Genomic DNA, 16,173 nt, shown 5'->3' on the forward strand with positions numbered 1-16,173 from the left:
TAATTTTACTCTCTCGAATACACTGAAACTTTAGCATTTAGCTTAGCTTTAGCTTAGCTTTAGCCTAGCTTTAGCTTAGCTTAAGCTTAGCTTTAGCTTAGCTTTAGCTTAGCTTTAGCTAGCTGAAAGCAACTTTAGCCATTAGCTTTAGCTTAGCTTAGCTTTAGCTTAGCCAGGCTTAGCTTTAGCCTAGCAGCTTAAGCACCCCTTTTGACAACTGTAACTGACTTAGCTTTAGCTTTAGCACAACAACTTTAGCTTAGCTTTTAAACTTAGCACAAGCAAGCTAAAAGCAAGCTTTAAACAACCTCCTTAGCCAGCTTTAGCCCCTTAGCTTTGGCTTGAGCTTTTTAACCCCAAGCCCCACCTGTCAACTTAGCTTTTAAACAGTTAAACAGCTTTAAGCAAGCTTTAGCTTAGCTTTAGCTTAGTTCCTAGTTCCTAGCTTTAGCTTAGCTGCTTAAACAACTGACTTAACTAGCTTAGTTTAAACAGCTTTAAGCAACTTTAAACAACCTTGAATAGCTTTTAGCTTAGCTTTAGCTAGCTTTTAAGCTTAGCTTTTAGGCTTCAGGCGAGCTGAGCCACAGGCTGAGCACCTTTGGTGGCTCCCCACTCCAGCTCCACTCCTGTTCCCTGGGCAGGTTCCACCCCACCCTGAGTTCCCCAGGCTCCTGTTCCCAGCCCCCCAGGCCCAGGCTCCACCTGAGTTCAGGCCTGGGCGGGCTGACCCCACCCAGCCCAGGCCCCAGCCCCACCTGTTCTGCCCCAGCCTGTTCCCACTGGGCAGGCTGTCTCAGCTCAGGCCCTGTCTCAGTGGGCTGAGGCAGCTCCTCCTCCCAGGTTCCTGTGGTTCACCCCCACTCCTGTTCAGCGGGCTGAGGTCCCAGCCCTGTCCCTGAGGCAGGCTGTTCAGGCAGGCTGAGCTGTTCTCACCAGCTCCTGTTCTGTTCCTGGGCGGGAGTCCCACCCGGGCTGGGGCGGGCTGGGTTCAGGCCTGCCCAGGCTGGGGGCCTGTTCACCCCTGGGGGTTCCCACTGGTGAGTTCCTGGGTGGGCTGGGAGCCACCCAGCCCCCTGTGGGGCGGAGCCCCTGGGCAGGCTGCAGCCGGGCTGATTCCACCCCACCCCCACCTGTTCACTCCGGGCACCCCACTGGGCTGTGGGCTGAGCGGGGCCCTGTGAGCTGGGCGGGCTGGGGCGTGGGGCGGGGCTGGGCAGCCCTGGGCGGGCTGGGCCAGCCACCTGGGGCCGGGCAGGGCGGAGCTGACCTGTTCACGGGCTGGGGCGGGTCTGTCTGTTGGGGCTGGGGTCCTCGGGGTTCCTGGGGGTCTCCCCAGGACCCCAGGGGCTGGTGGGAGACCAGCCCACTGGGGCCCCACGTTTCAGCCCCCACCTGCACCCCACTCTAACCAGCTTCAGCCACTCCTGTTCTCAGCCCCTGTTAACCCACCTGAAAGCAACTGTTCCCAGCCTCCAGCCTAAGCAACTTTAGCTTAACTGTTAACAGCCCAGCTTAGCTCAGTTCCCAGCCTCAGCCTCACTTTCAGCCCCACCAGCTTTAAGCACCTCAGCTCCCACTCCTGCCCCACTCCCAGCCTGCTCCAGCCCCCAGCCCCACACCCACAGCCCACCCTGTTCTCAGCCTCAGCCCTTCCCCACCTGTTCTGTTCCCACCCCCTGTCTGCACCCCACCCAGCCCCCTGTTCAACTGTTAACAGCCACTTTAACAACCTTGTTCCCAGCTCCAGCTACACCTGCCCCAGCTCCCTGTTCACCCCTGTCTGTTCCTGTTCCTGTTCCCCACTCACCCCACCCTTTGTAAGCCCTGTTAACAGCCTTTAACAACTTTAACTGCTTTAATCCAGCTTTCAGCCCTGTCTGCTTTAACTTGCACCTGCTTCCAGCCTTTAGTTCCAAATTCCACCTCCACCTCCTGTCTAAAAAGCTCCACCCACCCCTGCTTAGCCCTGTTAGCTTGCTTTAAGCAAACTGTTCCTGTTAACAGCTGTTCACCACCTCCCATCTTCCCAGTTCAGTTAACTGAAACTGGTTTCACCCCAGTTAACTGTTGAAACCTGTTCCCAGCCCTGTTCCACTCCCCAGCCTCGAAACAGCTTTAAGCAGCCCCTGTCTCACTCCCAGCACAACCTGTTAGTAACTGTCTAGCTTAGCCCTGGCTTCCATCCTCGACCTCCTGGCCCTGCTTCAGCCCCAGTCTCAGCTTTCCAGCCTTCTAATTCAACTCCAGCTTTCACCAGCCTCCAGCTTCAGAAGCTTCATCCCACTCCACCTCCCAGCTTCAGTTTAGCTGGCTTAAGCACCCAGCTCCCCAGGCTTTGAAGTCCCAGCCCATCCACTCGGCAACCTCCCAGGCTGACAGTCCCCAGCCCAGCCCAGAGCAGCCCCAGCCCACTGTTCATCCAGCTCCAGGCTGGTTCCAGCTCACTGGACGGCTGTTGAGGCCAGGCTGAGCCCACTCAGCCTGAAACTGCTCCAGCCCAACCCTGGAGACCCCAGCATCTGGCCACACTCAGTCACCCAGCTCAGCTCCCCAGCTCACAACCCAGGCTGAACCCCAGCCCCCTGAGCCCAGCCTGAGCTCAGGCTCCCACCAGCCTCACTTCCCCAGGCCCACTCAGCCCCAGCCCCCACTCAGGCCCTGAGCTCAGGCTCCCCAGCTCAGCTCTGAGCTCAGGCTGTGAGCAGGCTCAGCTGGAGCAGGCAGGCCTCAGCCCTGTCTCAGGCTGAGCCCAGCCTCAGCCTCAGGCCCCACTGAGCCTCCCCAGGCTGAGCAGCCCACCCCAGTGGCCTGAGCAGGCCTCAGCCTGTTTCAGCCTCAGCTCAGCCTGTTCAGCAGGCTCAGCCTCAGCTTCAGCCCAGCCTCCAGCCCCAGCTGGTGCCTTCAGCTCAGCCAGGCACAGCCGTTGCCAGCTCCAGGTTCCCACTGGCTGCCTCCCCAGTTCCACCCCAGGGCTGGGGCAGCCCTGTACCCCAGCCTGGGCTGTTCCCTGAGCCAGGGCCCTGTAGCTGTTCCTGTTCCACCACTCCTGTGGGCTGGGCGGGCTGGGGCGGGGCACCCTGGGGCGGGCCCTGGTCTCCACTCCTGTTCCCAGCCCACCTGTTAGCCTGTTCCCACCTACGGAGCCCCTGTCTGGGACGGGCTGTTCCACAGGGCCACTGGGGCCCAGGGCCCCAGCCCCTGTTCCCTGTGGTGGGGCCCAGGCCCCACCCTGCACCCTGTGGGGCTGGGGCCACCTAGCTTCCAGCCTGCTGACTTCCACCAGCTCCCACTCCCACTCACTGTAACCCACCCCACCCTGTTCACAACAGCCACAGCCCCACTGCACACCCCACTCCCACTCTGTTCCCACCCCTGTTAAGTTTCCAGCCTGTTCACCCCACCGGATTTCCAGTTTGGCTTAAACAGCTTCAACAGCTGTTCCTGCTTCAGCCTGCCCGTACTCCAGCTTTGGCCCCACTTCCCCTGCAACTGCCCACAACCTGTTCCCACTCCTGTTCCCAGTTCAGCTTCAACAGCTGTTCCCGTTCCAGGCAACTCAGCCTTCAGCTTTAGCCTCCCTAGCTTCAACAGCCTTTAACAGCTTCAGCCTGCCTCACCAGCCTTAAGCCAGCCTGTTCAGCCTGCTCCCACTTCTGAGCCTGGCTTTAACAACTCCACCTCACTGGCTTCATTTCTTTGCAACAGCTAATTAAAGCAACTGATTTTGTTTTACCATGCAGCTTTAGTCACACCGAAACCGTAGCTTAGCTTTGCTGGCTGAAATAGTTTAGCCAGCCAGTTTGCTTTAGCTTACAACTTGGCTTTAGCTTTAATACTTTGCTTTTAACTGGCATGCTTTAGCTTTAGCTTTAACTAGCTTTACACGAAAACTTTAGCTTTGCTTTAAGCTTGCTTTAGCTTGCTTAGCTTGTTTTCACAGCTTGCTTTAGCTTGCTTAACTAGCTTTAGCTTTGCTTTAGCTTGCTACTTTAGCTTCTTTAGCTTCTTTAGCTTTGCTTTAGCTTGCTTAGCTTGCTTTAGCTTCTTTAGCTTTGCTTTCACTTCTGCTTTAGCTTCTGTTTAGCTCTTTGCTTTCTGCTTTCAGCTTCTGCTTTAGCTTCTTTAGCTGGGGCCTTAGCTAGCTAGCTTGTTAGCTTTAACTGGTTTACTGCTTAGCTTCCTGGTTTCATTGTCATTTAGCTATTTGGCTTTTCAGCTCTGCTTTAGCTTCTTGCTTACTCTATTTGCCTTAGCTTGCCTTTGAGCTTTCAGCTGGCTTTTTTCAGCTAGCTTCTGGCTTTGAGCAGCTTGGTTTCACCACCACTCCACCCCACTCCATCTGTTCCACCAGTTCCAGCTAGCTCCCAGGCCCCCACTCCAGCCCAGGCCCCACCAGCCCCAGCCCCAGCGCCCCACCCCCACCCCACTCCCAGCCTCACTGTCTGAGCAGCTCCCCACCTGTTCCAAGCCCACTGACGGCCCACCCCAGGCTGTTAGCAGCCCAGCTCCCACCCACCCCACCCCAGGCACTGTTAACCCACTGTCTGTTCACCCCCATGCCCAGCTCCCAGCTCCAGCTGGTTCCCACCTGAGCAGAGTTCCCAGTTCCCAGCCAGTTCCCACTCCAGCCCCAGGGCTGAGCGGGCTGCCCCAGCCCACCTGTTCCCACCCCAGGTTCCTGTCTGCTCCTGAGCAGGCTGAGCAGGCTTCTGTTCCACTCCTGTCTGACTGTTCAGCAGCTCCCAGCTCCCAGCTCCAGCCCACTGTTCCAGCTCCAGGCTGGTGAGCTGCCAGTCCCCAGGCAGCTGCCCCAGCCTCAGCCTCCCACCCTGCTCCTGCCCAGCTCCCAGGCTCAGGCCTGCCTCAGGCTCAGCCCTGTTCCTGCTCCAGCCCAGCCTGCCCCCAGCCCAGCCTGCTCAGCCTCAGCGCGACGGGCTCGTTCCCCAGCCCAGCTGAGCCACCTGTTCACCTCCCACTCACCCCAGCCTGGGCGGGCTGGGCGGGCTTTGGAGCCCCACGGGGCTGGGCGGGGCTGGGGCGGGCTTAGACGGGCCCCCACCCCAGCCCCAGCCCCTGTTCCCCACTGGGGCTGACGGGGCCAGCTGGGGCCCAGCCCACCCCTGTTCCCTGTTCTGTTCCCACGGGGCTGACCCCAGCCCAAGGACGGGGCTGGCTGTTCCCCTGGCTGTTCCTGTTCCCACTTAGCTCTGTTCAGTCTGTTATCACCAGCTGTCCAGCCACCCCTGTTCCAGCAACTCAGCCCATCTGTCTGAACTGTTCACAGCCCTGTTCCTGTCCTGTTCCACTAGCTGTTAGCTGTGCTACCCCACCTCAAGCCCCTGTAGCTGTTCCCAGCCCTGTTCCGCGCTGTTCCAGCTCCCCACCCACCTTCACCCCATCTCAGCCTGTTCCACCTGTCTCACTCCAGATGCTGTTCTCACTCCCATTCCCACCATCTGCTTCAGTCTTCCACTCTCAACAGCTTCAACAAGCCCGTCTCATCTGTGCTCATTCTGGCCTTCAACTTGTGCCTCACCTCAGCCTCATTCTTTAAAAACAGCTCTTCAACTCCAGCTTAATTCAGCCTGACTTCAACTTTAGCTTTAGTTTTAGCTTCAGCTTCAGCTTCTTGCTAGCTTTAAGCAAGCCCAAGCTCAGCTTTAGCTCAGTTGTACTAGCTTTAGCTTCAGCTTAGCTTGGGCTCAGCTTAAGCCTTTACTTAGCCTCAGCTTGCTTTCAGCCTTTAGCTTCAGATTGTAAACAGCTTTAGCTTCTTACTAACACCTAATTTAACTGCTTTAACTTTAGCTTTAGCTTTGGCTTTAGCTTCTTTAGCTTTAGCTTGCTTTCAGCTTTGCCTTTAGCTATTGCTTTTAGCTAGCTTTAGTCTTTCAGCTCTGACTTTCAGCCTGCTTTAGCTTAGCTTTAAGCTAGTTCTTAGCTTAGCTCAGCTCTGTTTCCTTAAGCTTCTTAGCTTTGCTTTGGCAGCTTCAGCTCTTGGCTCCATTTGACTGACTAAACAAGCACTTTAGCAAGCTCGGCAAACGTGGCAAATTTTACTCAGCTTTGAAACTTAGCTATCGACAGCTTCATTTTAGCTTCAGTTCAAAAACTGAAACAACTTACCAGCTCCAGGCTTGAGCAGGCTTCGACAGCTCGGTTTAGAACTTTGAGCTAGGCTTCGAGCTCAGGCTGAGCTTAGCTTTTAGCTTCAGCTGGTGGCTTCAGCTTCTGGCCTGAGCGGCTGACGAGCTTGAGCAGGCTTCCAGGCAGGCTGAGCTTCAGGCCCAGGCTTCTTTGGAGGCCTGTCAGCTGTTCAGCCCAGGCTCAGCTGTTCAGCCATCCTCGTTCCCAGGCAGCCCAGCTGTGAAGCAGTCACCCCTGTCTGCACCCCAGTTCAGGCTGAGGCCACTGTTCCCAGCCCAGGCCCCACCCCACCGGGCTGTCTAGCTGAGCCAGGCCAGCCCCACCTGTGCCTGTCCATCTGTTGAGCAGGCCAGGCGGCTTTGTCTCAGCCGGAGCTGGTGGGCCTGTCTGGGGCACGCCCCAGCCTCAAATCTGTCAGCGGCGGAGCTGGCCCAGGCTCCCAGGCGGGCTGGTGACTGAGTCTCCACTGGGCTGTTCCTAGCTCCCGTTCCAGCCTGAGCAGGCTTCCAGCCTGTTCCTGGAGGTTCAGGGCAGGCCCCCCCCACCCCTGTCTCGTTAGCGAGCTGAGGCCGGGGCTGAGTTCCAGGCTCCTGTTCCCAGGCCACTGGGCACCCCCCACCTGGGGCTGAGTCTCCCCAGGGCTCAGCCCTGTCTGTTCCAGCCTGTTCTGAGGTTCCAGCCCCTGGGCATTCTGGTTCCTGTTCCACGGGCCAGCTGGGCCCAGCCTCACCCCACTCCCAGCCCCCTGTTGGGGCCTGTTCCCAGCCTTCCACCTCAGCCTCACCAGACTGGGGGCTCAGGCTCAGATCCACTGGGGCTCAGCCTAAGCCTCCAGCAACTTCAGCCTGTTTCCAGCTCAGCTGTTTCCAGCCCAGCCTGTTTCATCCCCACCAGCCCAGCTTCCAACCAGCTTCCAGCCTGCCCCAATCTCTTGCTTCAGCTGGCTTAGCTTTAGCTTTAGCCCGGCACAACTGTTCCTGTCCTGTTAGCTTTAAGCTTAACTTTAAAACAGCTTTAAACAGCTTTAAGCTTAGCTTAACAGCTTTAGCTGGCAAGCAACTTTAACAACTTATTTTATTTTCTTGTTTTTAGCTTAGTTTCAGCTTAGCTTTAGCTCCCAGGTTTTATTAGCTTTAAACAGCTTTAAGCTTTTCAAGCAGCTTTAGCTTAACTTCAACAGCTGGCTGTTTAAGCAACTTGTTCCAAACAACTTCCTAGCTTCAGTTTCAGTCCCTGTTAGCTTTAGCTCCCACCTTTAATCCCTTGGCTTTAAGCCAGCTTGCTCAACAACACTGCTTTAGCTGGCCCCTCAATCCTTGCTTTGAAACTCCAGCCTTTAAGCTTAGCTTAGCTTTAGACTTCCAGCTTTAGCCCCATGTTAGCTTGGCTTTAGCTTTAAACAGCTAGCTGTCTAGCTTTAAGCCTTCAAGCTTTAGCTTTCCTAGCTAGCTTCAGCAAGTTTTAGCTTAGCTTTAAACAGCTCCCAGCTTCAGCCTTTAGCTGAACCCAAGCAATTTCAAAGCCCCTTAACCGGCAACTTCGAAGCTCAGCAAAACAACTCTGCTTAGCTTTAAATGTCATGCTTTAAACCAGCTCCTAACACAAGCTTACCCTGTTCCTGTTAACAAGCTTAGCTTTCCGAACAACTTCCCTAGTCCCAAATTAGCTTAGCTCCTAGCAAAAACAACACTGTTAGCTTAGCTTTAAACAGCTTTAGCAAGCTTTAGCTTAACAACAACTAGCTTAAATCCAGCCCTGAAATTCCTGTTCCCAACTAGCTGTTCCTGTTGCCTGTTCAACACCCACCCTGCTTTGCTTCCAGCTCCCAGTTCCCACCCTGGCACCACCTGTTCCACCTGTTCCTGTTCCACTCCCTGGCTCCCTGTTCCTGTTCTGTTCCCACCCCTTTAGCTCCTGATCTGTTCCACTCTGGCTTTCTCACTTTCTTTACCCATTCTGTTCACCATTCCCCAGCTCCCATTGGCTGTTAACTGTTCCCTGTTACGCTGTTCCCCATTCTGCTTCAACTCCCATTCCCCAGCCTTTAACCCTTGCTTTTAACCCTGTTCTGACTCTGGTTAGCTGTTAGCTTTAGCTTTCAAACAACTTTAAGCTTAAAACAGCTCCCACCCCAGCCCACTTCAGCTTTGTAACTTCAGAAATTCCCTCCACCCCAGCACCAACAACTTCGACAAGCCCCCACCATCTTGTATTTCAACCAAGCCTGTTTTAACTGGCCAGTTTTAAACTCAGCCTTCGTAACTTAGTTTTAAGCAAACAGCTGAAACAGCTTTGGGCTCAGCTTAGCTCAGCTTAGCTTTAAAGCACTAGTTTTGGCTTAGCTTTAAACAAGCCAGCAGCTTTAGCTTTAGCATTTCAGCAACTTTAGCTTGTTTAAGCAACAAGCAACTGGCTTAACTGGCTTAGCTTTTAAGCCATTTGAACGCTTTAAACAACTTTAAACAAGTAACAGCTTTTTAGCTTCAGCTTTAAACAGCTTTAAACAACTTTCAGCCTGCTTAACTCAGGCTTAACTTTTAGCTCAGCTAGCTTTAAAAACTTAGCTTTAGCTTAGCTTTCAGATCTTTGCTTTTAGCTTTAAATTTAGCTAGCTAGCTTACTAGTTTTAAACAGCTTTAACTTAGCTTAAGCAACTGAATAGCTAGCTTTTAGCTTAGCTTTAAACAGCTTTAGCTTAGCTTTAACCTGGTTTTAACCTTTGTATTGGTTGCTGTTAGCTTCTGTGGCTTCCCCAGCCTTGTTTAAACAGCTTCTGGTTTCCCAAGCAACCCACCCCCACCCCACCCTTTAAGCAAGCCTGTTCAAACTCCCAGCTTTGACAGCTTTAAACAGCACAGTTCAGCTTTAACTGTTGCCTGTTAGCAACTGGCAACTGTTTTGTTAAACGAAAACGCAAACAACTGGCACAACGTAGCCTGTTATTCAGCTTTAGCAAGCACAAGCAACTTCAATTCCCTTTAAGCAAGCTCGCTTTAAGTTCCCTGCTTTCATTTTAGCTTTTAAAGCTTAGCTCGGCAAACAGCTTAGTTCAACAATGGCTTAGCTAACAGCTTCAACAGCTTTCGAGCAAACTGGCTTCGACTAAACGAGCTCCTGTTCTAGCTATTTAGCTTCAAAACAGCTAGCTGTTAACCTCCAGCAACTCGTTCCAAGCAAGCAACTCTGTTCCCACTGAGCAACGGCAAATCTCCAGCTAACAACAAGCTTAACTGTTACCCAGACTTATTTAAACTTTAAACCACTGAAACAACATCTGTTAACCCCACCAAACCAGCTGGCTGTTAACAGCCCCACCCATATTTTAGCTGCTTTAGCTTTATTTAAACAACTGACACCAGCCCCACTTTGGCACAAAGCCCACCTGTTCCTGGCTCCCACTGTTCCACCTGTTGCACCCAACTGTTGAAACTGTACGAAAGCACAGCGAAGCTGCTTCAACACAACTGACCAGGCTTCCACTTCCCAGAAGCAAGCTGTTAAAACTGAAGCAAGCTAAATCCAACTGTTCCACTGTTCCACCCCATCCTGACAGCCACTGAAACACTTCAATGAAAGCCCGTTAGCTTCAATGTAAACCCAAATCGGACTTAAACTGAAGCAAGCTTCGAGCAAACTGAGCAGCTCCCAGCCCAAGCAGCCTGTTCCACCCGAAACTGTTCGAGAAACAAAACGAAACGAAACTTCGACGAAACAAACCCAAGCAAAACTTCCCACCAATTCGAAACGAAACTCACCCAGCAAACTGAGCAAACTGTTCCCGAAACTCCTGAAACCTCCAAAGCCTCCAGCACAAACAGAAAGCCTGTTCCAGCAACTGTGCTCTGTTCCACCTAAGAAGCTCCAGCCCCAGCTATAAACTGAAACTGTAAACAAGCAAACAGCACAAACAACTAAACAACAAAAACAGCTATTGCTCAGCTCCAGCAAACTGCAGCAAACTCAAGCTTTAGCTTCTTAAACAAACTTACTGGCTTGGCTTTAAACCAAACGTTTAAGCAACTATTGGTTTTGTTTAAACAACTTCTAACAGCTTGGCTGTTTCATTTTAGCTTAGCTTGTAGCTTCAACAGTTTTTCAATCCCTGTTTCTAAGCTCAGTTTAGCTTTTAGCCAGCTCAACTTGCTTTAGCAAGCTTCAATTAGCTTTCAGCTTTAGCTTCAGCTTAGCTTCAGCTTGAGCTTAGCTTTCTTTAGCTACAGTTTACTTTTTAGCTTCAACAACTTTAGCTTTGTGCTTAGCAACAACAGCTCAGTTTAGCAGCTTCTTTAGCTTAAAAAACTTTAGCTTTCAGCTTTCAACAGCTTTTAGCTTCTTAGCCTGCTTAGCTTTGTGCTTAAGCTTCAGCCATTTTAGCTTGTTAGCTTTAGCTTTGCCAGCTTTAAAGCTTACCTTTAGCTTAGCTTTTAGCTTAGCTTTAACTGCTTTCTTAGCTTTAGGGGCTTAGCTTTGTTTAGTTTTTACTTAGCTATAGCTAGCCTAGCTTTAGCTAGCTAGTTTAGCTAGCTATTGCTTTTGTTCTGCTGTTCAGCCCCACTCCACCCCTGTTCCATCTGTTTTAGCTTTGCTGTTAGCTTATGCCCTGTTAGCTGTTTGTCTGTTCTTTAGCCTTTGTCCCACCTGTTCCATCCTGCTCCACCTCACCACTCCACCCACCACCACCTGTTCACTCCAGTTCCCATCTGCCCTGTTCCCAGCCCCATCCCCTGCTTTAGCTGTTCCCATCCTGCTCCTTTAAGTTCCTGTTCCCACTCCCACCTCTGTCTCATCTAGCTTTAGCTTTTACTCTGCTTTGCTGTTTTAGCTTTGCGTTTTTAGATTCTCTTGCTTTAGCTTTGCTTTAGCTTTGCTTTAGCTTTGCTTTAGCTTTGCTTTAGCTTTGCTTTAGCTTTGCTTTAGCTTTGCTTTAGCTTTGCTTTAGCTTTGCTTTAGCTTTGCTTTAGCTTTGCTTTAGCTTAGCTTTAGCTTAGCTTTAGCTTAGCTTTAGCTTAGCTTTAGCTTAGCTTTAGCTTAGCTTTAGCTTAGCTTTAGCAGATGTTGTAGGGTCTCAAAATTGTCGCTTAGTTAAGTTCAACATGTCTACCAGGTCAACTACGCCTAGTATCATACCGATAGCAACCCAGTGTGTCCATATAAATCGCTAAAGCCCCTGTGAATGCTTTACCAGTCAAAAAAGTTCAACGCAGATGTTCTAAAGTCTTCAAATTGTCCGGAAGTTGAGTTCAATTGGTCTACCAAGTCAACTACGTCTGGTATCAAACCGAAAGCAACCCAGCGTATCCATATAAGTCCCAAGAGTTCATGTGAATGCATTCAAATAAGTCCAACGCAGATGTTCTAGGGTCTTCCAGTTGTATGGGATTTTAATTCATTTGATCTACTTGGTCAACTGGCATGCCTCGAGGTGTCAATAGCGGTATGTAGGGACCAATCAACGATACTACGCTACGACACGCCTCAGCATGCGCAGTCCACACTCAAACTTCTGCCGTGCTTCGAGGTGACAATAGTGGTGTCGCACTATGACACTCCTGCCTCAACACAAGCAGATCACTCGTTCTATGCTGAAGCAGCACACGCACTACCATACATAAGTAGGGACATTCCTTATGCCAACTGGCACTCTTTGGGCTCCTGTGGGCTTTGAGCGGCTTACGGTCTGCTTACGGATACATGTAGCTTTTTGTAGAGGTTTGACAGAGCCCACTGCCAAACCCCACCACGTCGCAGATGTTCTAGAATCTCCAAATTGTCCGGAAGTTGAGTTGCATTGATCTACCAGGTCAACTACGCCTGATATCAAACCGATAGCATTCCACCATGTCCATCAGAGTCCTTTGAACCCTTGTGAATGCTTCATCATTCAAATAAGTCAAACGCAGATGTTCTAGAGTCTCCAAATTGTGTCTACCAAGTCAAGCTGATAGCAACCCAGCGTGTTCATGTAAGTCTCTAGAGCCCTTGCAAAAGCCTTTTCCTTTTCATCTGTCAAAAAGTTACTATTAAAGTCGAGTCAAGTACGAGACACTGAAGACGGCCTTACTGTTGAGGTCGAAATACGTATCTGTCAAGGTAAAATTAAGTGGTGGAATAAAATGGGATTGTACAAACTCGTCTTATGACAAGTGAGGGAAAAAGTTACTTAGTACACTTTCGTCGGAATTCCAAAAAAGAAAATTTGGAAATTTCTTCGAGAATTTCTTTTATTTCAAGAGATTTTTTTGACCGAAATTCGGTTGCTGATTATTAATATCAGATGGAAACGATCCGAAAATTCTGTTTACTTTTTCTAACCTTGCAATCGGCCATTACACATTGATCGAATTGATCGATGGGTTGGCCTGACCTATAATGCATGAAAAATTATAACTAGGGGAGTTATTTATTTCCAAATAATGTTGTAACAAAATGTGTTATAAATTTGGCTGGTTGTTGAAATAACAAAAATTATATCTAAAATCCCTCTAGCCGTAGCATAATTTATTCAGAGGTTCAGTGGCGTAGCCACGGGGGTGGTTTTGGACATAACCCCCCCACCCAGAGACAAACTTTTTAGAAGGAATTTTTTTCGAAAAAAAAATGTTCAGAAAAACCCATCCATCCATTGCCTCAAACCAGCTACGACCCGGATAGGGTCGGACAGGACCCCATTGTGCAGCACTCTACACGATAAGGCCTCGTACTGTGCTTCGATGAGGGGGATGATTTTCTCAGAAACCCCCTTGCGTCTCAGGGTGCCCCACATATTCTCGTGGTTGAGACGGTCGAAAGCTTTTTCGTAGTCAATGAATACCAAGTAAAGAGACTCTTGGAATTCGTTGACCTGCTTCTGAATCATAGGGAGCATGACAATATGATCCACACAGGATCTTCCGGCACGAAATCCTGCTTGCTGCCGCCGGAGAGTCGCATCGATCTTCTCCTGAATCCGGGCTAGAATAATTTTGCGTAGAACTTTGAGAACGGTACACGGCAACATAATGCCTCGCCAGTTATCGCATATAGTCAGGTCACCCTTCTTGGGCACTTTCACTAAGATACCTTGCATCCGGTCGACCGGGAAAGTTGCGGTGTCCCAGATATTACGAAATAAACGATGCAGTAGTTGAGCGAATGTCATGGGGTCAGCTTTGAGCATCTCGGCTGATATGCGATCGACCCCTGGGGCTTTATTCGATTTCATGCTTTGGATGGCTGTTTGAATCTCTAGCAGTGATGGAGCTTCGGTATTGACGCGTGTTATACGTCGGATCCTAGGCAGATCATGGCCTGGCTGGCACTTGAAAAAGTTGTTCGAAGTGCGTTTCAGCTGGTCAGTTGGGTCGATCAATAACTGATCATTCGCATCTTTCACAGGCATCGTTGCATTCGTTGCATGCTTAAGCGTCGTGAGATATCGTAGAGGAGGCGAATGTCCCCGGTTGCGGCAGCTCTCTCTCCTTCGTCGGTCAGAGAGTCTGCCCACGCTCGCTGGTCTCGTCGACATGAGCGTTTTACTATCTTCTCAAGAGCCGCGTATCGTTGACAGGCTAAGACTTCGGCTCCTCTGGTTTTTGATCGCTCTATCGCGGCTTGGGTTCTCTTAGCTCATCTATCTTTCTCCAGGTCTCATCGTGATCCATTGTTTTCTCAGTGTGCGCAGTTCACGCTGCCACCTTTCGGAATATCTGCAGCACGCGTATCTTAACCTCGACAGCGGCACCTTCCCTCTGAAGAATGCCTGGAATGAGCCACCCAGTTGGCTCGATTGGGGATGTGGACTGTATCAACGCCCTTCGGCTGAAGCGCCTCCAAATCCGTACGATAGCGACAAACGAAAATTATCCTTTAACTCTAGAAGCCTTGAGAAAGGCTGTTTGGTTCAGCTTGTCCAAGAAAAAATAAAGCGGTTAAATCAAAAAACAACGATGTATTTCGTGGAATGTCACATAGTCCGTCCGGGGACTACGCATTCAGATTGATACTTCTGATACTTTCTTTGTACCCGACTTAAGCTATTCCTATAAAGTTAGCAGTGCCTGAGCATCAGGTTGCTAAAGGGAGATTTCAGTGTACACCGAAGTGTATTGAAACGCATAGCCTTGGAGTCAGAACAAGACTGTTCTGGTACTGGAACCGCAGTTCCTTATATTTGGGTTTTCAAATCGATTATTACAATGTAAGTACATATGTCTAAAAGAGATAGATAGATATACGCCTGGGGCGGCGGTGACAATATTTTGGCAATAACTTATTTGGTAGAACATGAGCCTTAGCGCGTCGTCCAAACGGACGACCACCAGCGAGTAAAAGTGCAATCAGCAAAACATGTGGCGCACTGGGTACTCGAGTGCCTCGATGCAAACTGCTTACGCATGTTGCACCGAGGCCATCGTTCGTACCCATGCGGACCTGACCTATTCTGTTATGATTCTGTTGTGGCATACCATTCTGTGTGTTTTTATTGCTAACGCTGATTGATGGAGGAAAGATGTTTTGGGTCGATGCGTGTATAGCACAAATGGTTTACAAGGAATTGAATGCTCTTGAGCGAGTGCACATTTCTTTCATACATGTTACTGAATGGAATCTGATTCCTGATTGGTCGGCCAATCAGCGTGCGTCATGTTGCCGAGTCGTCATTGCTGTCGGTGCTCTCGTCTTAGGCTTCCTATTTTTCTTTGTCCTTTCTGGTGGCATCAGCTTCATAACGGGACCTACCGCTAACGGGACTTTTCGCTAACGGGACTTCGCGAGCCAAGCATGCAAGCTATCAATTGCTGTTTGGATGAGGAGTACGTGTTCATTTTTAAAACCAGTCGGCGTGTGTTGAATCGTCGTCCAACTCTTTCCTCCTGCCGACGAATTCGCGCAATGCGCAGGCGTATGGAGGTGATGATCAGACGCGATATTGGAACTACGTTTATTCCGTAGATCAAGAAGGCTCCGTTTCCATTTTCGGCAGATGCAGATGTGGTCGATTTGATTTTCTGTAAAGCCGTCACGGGAGACCCACGTGGCCTTATGAACCGGTCGATGAGGAAGGAGCGATCCCCCGATCACCATGTCGTTATTACCACAAAATTCTGCGAACAGTTCTCCGTTTTCGCTCATTTCTCCGAGACCATGGCGTCCCATAATGCGCTCATGGTTCGAGTTGTCGGATCCGATCTTCTCATTGAAGTCGCCCAAACCGATCTTGATATCACCCTTCGGAATTCTATCTACGACGGCATTGAGTTGACTGTAGAAGTTCTCCTTGTCTTGCAGATCGTCAGTAATTATAACGTTGATATAAATATTCGGAACAAAAATCTACTTTCAAGGTAATTGCCTACATCTCGGATAAAAACCTGGTACGCTACAATGACAGATTACCATCCATAATGTAGGCAATTAACTTTGTTTCAAATATCGAACATGGGCTCAAGTTATACTCATGGTGATTACCTCCGATTTTTTCTAATATAAACAAAAAATGTAGGCAATTATTCAGTAAAAATATAAATATAACTAATGTTGTTATAATTTTGATCTGAAATAAAACTGACCGATGACATATTTTTATCGAATCATCTAATTATGACACACGTTGTTATAAAAAACAACCTTTGATAGTATTGGATTATAATTTTGTTATTCATTCTTGATCAGGGGGTGTTCCAAACACGCACATCCTCTACTCCATTCGGACAAGGCAAATACCATACACAAATCTGGAATCTTGGATATTTCCGGTGGAAAACTAAGCGTTGACATCAGCTTACACAGGATTTGCCAGAAACTTCTCTTTACAACTTTCGACATCAAGAAACCATTACCTAAAAGAAAAATAAGAAGAAATAATTTCTGCCCATCTCATTACCCGGAGTGGAACGATACTTACCCTCTGACACACCGTCTGAGTATTGAATCGGACGGTACTCTTTCATCAGCTCCATCGGCTGCCAGTGCTAATGCCCTAACCAACGTACGTTGATGGAGGCTCCTTTATTGGTGGACCGAAACGGCTACACCATTTGGGCG

The sequence above is a fragment of the Armigeres subalbatus genome, chromosome 1 (genome assembly GCF_024139115.2).
Source record: "Armigeres subalbatus isolate Guangzhou_Male chromosome 1, GZ_Asu_2, whole genome shotgun sequence".
In the NCBI taxonomy this organism is placed as follows: Eukaryota; Metazoa; Arthropoda; class Insecta; order Diptera; family Culicidae; genus Armigeres; species Armigeres subalbatus.